The 6,104-nt window shown below is 55.2% G+C and overlaps 1 long non-coding RNA gene across 1 annotated transcript; it reads left to right on the top strand.

Annotated features, from left to right (window-relative positions):
• Positions 1-4,756: 4,756 nt before the first annotated feature.
• On the top strand, positions 4,757-5,469 carry LOC309889278. The gene is made up of 3 exons (XR_014319212.1): positions 4,757-4,867; positions 5,133-5,157; positions 5,456-5,469. It is a non-coding gene; the product is annotated as an uncharacterized lncRNA (long non-coding RNA).
• The last annotated feature ends 635 nt before the right edge of the window (positions 5,470-6,104 follow it).

The following is a 6,104-nucleotide window of genomic DNA, read 5'->3' as shown; positions in this document are numbered from 1 at the left end:
GAGACTCTTCCTCAAAGGGAATATACAGAGTTAGGTGGACAGAGCTACTCTCTCATTCCCATATACAGAGTTGCTTGCAAGGAGATACTCCCTCTTTCCCATACAGCCTCCAGCCCTCCCTGGTGAGTGAATGCCCACTGTGGTGTCAGCTGCAGACTCGCTGAGGGTAACCTCAGCATCCTAAGAGTGATACAGATATTGAATGGCAATTAGACTGCATTTGGATCCTTGTTTTACACCACTAATTAGCATCCTTCAACTAGACTTTGCAGCACTGATCATCCGCCTTGGGGTTGAGCCCTTCCATCAGTTTTCAGTCCACCCTAACCTCTGCTCTTTCAGCTCAGACATCAACAGTTTGTCTGTGACGATCTTAGGGAAGACACTGTCAGAGGCCTTCCTGAAGTGCAGGCAGGCAAGATGCATGCTCTCCCCTTGTCTACCAGGACACTCATTTCATCATAGAGGATTGTTGGCTTAGCCATGCATGCCCTCCCCTTGTTGAATACCTGCTGACTACTTCTGATGATTTGCTCGTCCTCGAGGTGCCTGGAAATGCTTTCCCAGATGAACTGCTCCCTCACCTTCCAAGGGATGGAGGTGATCTGACTGGCCTCTACTTCCCCAGGTCCTCCTTCTTGCCGTTCTGGAAGAGCAGTGACGTTTGCTTCCCTCCTGTCTTTGGGCCCTTCTCCCACTCGCCTTGACCCATTAAGGATGATGGAGAGTGGCCTCACAATGACATCTGCCAGCTCCTTCAGCACTCACTCGGGGGTGGCTCGTAGCAGGGCCCACGGCCTTCTCTCTGCTCAGTTGGCTGAAGCATTGCCCCGCCTGATCCTCCTTCACCAAGGGGACACCTTCCTTGCTGCAGCCCCTGCCCCTGCCTTCTGCAACATGGCATTCCTTAAGGCTGGATTTGATAGTACAGACATATCCAAGGAAGGCATTTGGTAATTCGAACATACATGTATTTGGCAAACAAAAATATATATATATGTTCCCCCAAATCCCCAGTCTTCCACCTCCTCCATCCAGAAGGTGTAAAGAAAGGAGGAAAGGGGGCTGTGGTCAGTCCATGACACTTCATCTACGCTGCTTCTCCACACTCACTCTGTGCCCCTGCTCCAGTGGGGGGTTCCTGTCCCGGGATGCCATCCTTCCAAGCTGATCCTGCATGGGATTCCCACAGGCAGCAGCTCTTGAAGACCTGCTCCATTACAGGTCTCCCACGGGCAGCAGCTCCCCCCAGACTCCTGCTCCTGCGTGGGCTCCTCTCCACGGGCTGCAGCTCTGGCCCGGGGCCTGCACAAGTCTTCTTCCACCAGAGTTTCTCCCCTATTCCTTTGAGGAAGGGGACTGTGAGAGAGCAGCGTGGGGGAGCTCAGGTGCCTTCAGGACAAAGCCTCTGCCTTTCCTGGTTGTTGTGTGGTCTCATGAGGGTCAAAGTGTGGGTGCAGATGGCTCCCACAGTGCTGCGTTGGCAGCACTATGGCCCCAGCTGAGACTCCCTGAGAGTTCTTCATAAGCTGATTCACCAACAGGATGAAGGAGAAATCTGCCCACAGCAACTGCCCTAGAGCTCTGAAGTCACTTTGGCCTTGGTGCAGGATTCCACTCACGTCCTCATCATTTTTGCAGACCTTGAAGAAAAGCAGAGTGATGTGGTCAGAAGAAAGGAAATCTGAGTGGGCACAAGGGGCCGAGCTCTTTACAGAGACAATGTTGCCCCTGAGATACAAGTAAAACTAGCGTGTGCTGCAGTGTGTGAGAGGACAGGAAAAACAGTGGGGGCTCAACAAAAGCAGCGGATGTAGCAGGTTCTTAGGCAAGGCCCCCACTGATGAGAGCCTCTGGCTGTGGGCCAGGCTCAGGTGGCCTCAGAAAGCCCACAGCACAGGTCCCAGCTGAACCACAAGCTGCTGCCCCACCGTCCCCAGCTCAGAGCAAAGCAGAAACTCGAAGCAGACGCTGCTCCCCAAAAGCAGCACGCCAAAAGATGCTGTGGCAGGCACCATGGGCAAGGCTGTCTCCTTCTGGCACTGCCGTCCTGCTGCTGGCACTCTGTGAGTTGGGGCATTGCTGGGTGTGGGGGCTGAGGGCTGGAGGGCTGCTGCTGGGGGCAGGACAGGCCCGTGGTGGGCAGAGGGGAGGATGGGGCCAGCGTGTGTGGGGCAGGCGTGCAGCACCGTGGGGCAGAGTTTGTTTGGGGAAAGCAGGATGGGGATGGCTTCCTCCAGGTATGATACAGATCTGAGCAAGGGGCACACTTCTCCAACACCATAAATTGTCTGGAGTGTTGCTCTGAGGCTCTAGGACTGCTGAATTTTTTAAGGAGATATGGAATTTACCTGGAACAATAAATCCACAAAAACGGGGATTGGGATTGGCATTGTTCAAGAGGTTATTGAAGAGATACAGCTTGAGAACACGCAGATGTAATGATGCCTGCTTAGCAGTGAGGATTTGGTCAGGGGGGATATGGGAGTAGGGAGATATGGTTGAGCCTGGTCACTGCTCCTCTCACCAAATCCCTCTCTGTCCCCAGGTACAGGTGGCAGCATGAGCTCCCAGGACATCTGCAGCTCCCCAGGTACTCGTGAGTCCTTCCCTCCCAGAGCCAGGGCACTTGGAAGCCCAACCACTGTGAGCTCTGCCCTATGGCAGCCCTTCACTGCTGTGTCTCCTGCAGGGGATCTTCCAGCTCCTGCTCTCCAAATGAACTCAACTTCTGCTCAGCCAGGTACCACAGTTGTGCTCCAGTGTATTCTCCCTGTGGTGTCACATGTAATACGAATCATCATCTGCAAGGATGGGAAGGAGCAGTACAGCCAGAAAGCCCAGCAAGGGCAGCTGAGCTACTCCCTGGTCCTGAACATCACGTCAAGAACTGCAGGAAGATATACCTGTGGGTACCAGGAGTGGAATGAGATGAAACAGAGGAGGAGCTCTGCCCTCAGTGCTGGCCAAATCCTGGATGTCCCTGGTGAGTCATGGCCCTGGGCTGGAGGGGTGAGAAGGGACAGAGGCACTTGCCACCACATGGCTGTGCTGAGGCTGGAGCTGTGTGCTGCAGCAGGCTCTGGGGTGGTTCACTCATGGGAGTGTTCCCTCTCCTCCAAGGCAGCCCCTAGAGAGAGACAGCAGCTCCCAATGGGTCCCCATGTCCCTGCAGCACCACCTGTGCTCCAAATATGGAGCATGGGGCATGCTTCAACATCTGCCCTGTGCATTGATGAGCCTATGGCAGGAGAAAAGTGGAGATTGTCATAAGCTGGGCATTTACCTATGTGTGAAGAAGAAGTCTATATTTCTGGCTCTTAAAATGGGTCTGGAACTCCAGGGTGAGAACAGGGAGATATTGGAGTTCTTAGGTATTTGGAGACCTCTGTGTGGAACATCAAACCAGCTGAAAGGGACATGGTATTGAACCAAGGGAGAAGACCACAGGGGTGCTGGACTGAGACGTAGGGGTGACAAGGTGCCTGCATAGCAAGGACACAGCAGTGAGGACATGGCAAGGACCCAGCAGCAGGGACATGGACACAAGCGTGTGGGTGCCCCAGCTCTCACTCCCTCTAAACAAATCCCTCTGTGCCCCAAGGTGCAGCTGCTGGCGTGACCACCTAGGACATCTGCAGTTCCCTACATGAGGTTGAGCGTGGGGATGGGTGACTGAAGAGAGGTGTGTGTGGGGTGGTGATGGCAAGGGAGAGGGTATTTGTTCTCTGGGCAAGAGCTCCTGGGAAGGAATCACTTCCCTACATGGAACACAAAACATTTTGTGCCCAGTTCTGGGATTCCCTGTTCAGGAGGGGCATAGAACAACTGGAGAGAGTCCAGAGGAAGGCTGCAAAGATGATCAGAGGACCGTGGCCAAGATAACCGAGCCTGTTTAGCCTGGAAAAGAGGAGACTGAGGGGAGACCTCATCCATGTCTAAAAATATCTGAGGGGAGGGAGTTGAGAGGATGGATCTGGTCTCTTTTCGCTTGTGTCCAGGGAAAGGGTGAGAGACAATGGGCTCAAACTGAAGCACAGAAAGTTCCATCTGAATACGAGGGGCATTTCTTTACTGGGAGGGTGACAGAGCACTGGAACAGGCTGCCCAGAGACCCTGTGGAGTCTCCTGTGGAGATATTCCAAATCCACCTGGATGCCATCCTGTGCAGTGTGTCCTATTTGATCCTGCTCAGCAGAAGGCTGGACTACAAGACATTCAGAAGTCCCTTCCAACCTTGGCCATTCTGTGATTGTGTGATCCTCTAGCCCCCAGAATCACAGAAAGATGAGAGTGGTGATGCCATATTTAATGGGCAGGCACACCTTGGCCAAGCTATACTTAACCAAACACGAAGGAATTTAGACAGCAGATCCATGGGGCCCATGTTGGCACAACAGCCACGGGCATTTTATACCTTCCCTGGGGTTGGTGCTGGCTGTCGGTGGAGGGATGTGGCCATGGGGCTGAGGCTCATTCTGGGAAGGATCTGGGTGCACTGTAGACACTAAGCGTGTCCTTTTGTCCTGCCAGGCAATGTGGTGAGTTCCCCAGCAAGTCCATCACCCCCAGGTGAGTGATTCCCTCCTGCACCTCCAGAAACCAGAGTATGGGGAGTGGGCGTGCTGTGCTGCCATCCCCGGGGCATGGTGACAAGCAGGAGCTTTACCAGGCAGGAGCTGTGCCGGTTACATGGACACGTCCTGCTCCCTGCCTCTCCCCATCACACCCCGCTGCCCTCTCACCCTCTGTCCCCCAGCTTCCCATGCCTGGCTCCCACACACCCTCCCCACAGGCACAGCGCTGGCAGTGGCAGCCGTCGGCCTCGTCGTCCTGGCTGCAGGCAGCTGGTTTGCCATCAGGAAAGGTGAGGGAGTGGAGGAAGAGGGGGGAAAGGCTGAGGCCGTGGGGGTCCTGCTATGGGGCTGGTGCAGTGGGAAATGTGGTTGGGGAGAACCTGGGGGTGCACAGCTGGGGCAGACGGTGCCTGGGGTCGATGGCTGTGGGCAGCCCAGCTGGGGAGGCTGCTGAGGGAGCTGGGGAGCTTCAGCCTTCATCCCCCAGCCCCGAGATGGGAGCCAGGGCTGGGCAGCACCTTGGCCTGTGCACCTCAGCCCCTGTTCTTGTTGCAGGTGCCTGCAGAGGGAGATGCCCAAGGTGAGCACCAAGGGCTGCTGGCTGTGGGTTTTTTTGGAGGGAGTTGGGGGCATGGCAGGGCCCTTGGGTGCTGCATGGCCAGGGGCAGATTTGTCCTTCTGTGTGACTGCATTCCCTGTGCAGAAGGCGTGGGAGAAGTGTCTTGCTGTGGGGTGGACTTCAGCTGAATCCTGGAAGGATTATAGCATCATCCATGGGAGTAGCCCAAATGGCCCTGTGCTTCTTTGTGGCAGTGGTGCTGCAGACCTTCAGGACATTTTTTCTCTCCTCTCTCTATGCCTCTGTGTGGTGCTGGTAGTGCTCAAGACTCTTCTGCTGACCCCAGCCATTTCTGTAAGTGCCAGTCCCTTCTTCACCCTTCTCCTCTAGGCACTGTGTGAAGTGCTGATGCCTTTGCCATGGCAAGCTGTAACCATGGGGGCAACTGTGGTGAGGGGCGGGAAAGCCCTGCCTGCTGTGTGTGGCTGGACACTAACTCAGGTTCTCCCTCCAGATGCCAACGTGGATGAGATGGGCAGAGTGAAGGTGAGTTCAGCCCAAGCCCAGCCTTCCAGGCTAAGTGTGCACGTGATGGTTGCGAGAGGGCAGGCTGTTGGAGAGCAAATGCAAGCCAAAAGTGCATCCGAATGCAGGAGGCTGGAAGCTTCACGTGGCTGTGCTCTGTCTGAATCCCCCTCCTTCCATGCTCCCAGCATTTCCCCATGGTGGGCACTGCGAGAGCAAGGCCACTCCTTGTTCTCCCTTGTGTTTTGCAGCTCTCTCAGTCCAACTGCTCTCAACACCCACTGCATGCCAAAAGCTGAGCAAGGGAGAGGTGATGCAGCTGGTTCTCTGAGAGAGGCAGAGAGCACTGGGGAAAGCCGTGCTGATCTGCGAGCTCTGAATAAAGCCACCCCAAACAGGAAGGAGCTGGTGTAGTTCTTCTCAGTAAGGTCTGTGTGCAAGGC

This window comes from Aythya marila, assembly GCF_965140915.1.
Source record: "Aythya marila genome assembly, chromosome: 34".
In the NCBI taxonomy this organism is placed as follows: domain Eukaryota; kingdom Metazoa; phylum Chordata; class Aves; order Anseriformes; family Anatidae; genus Aythya; species Aythya marila.
This window is presented reverse-complemented; position numbering and strand designations above follow the sequence as displayed.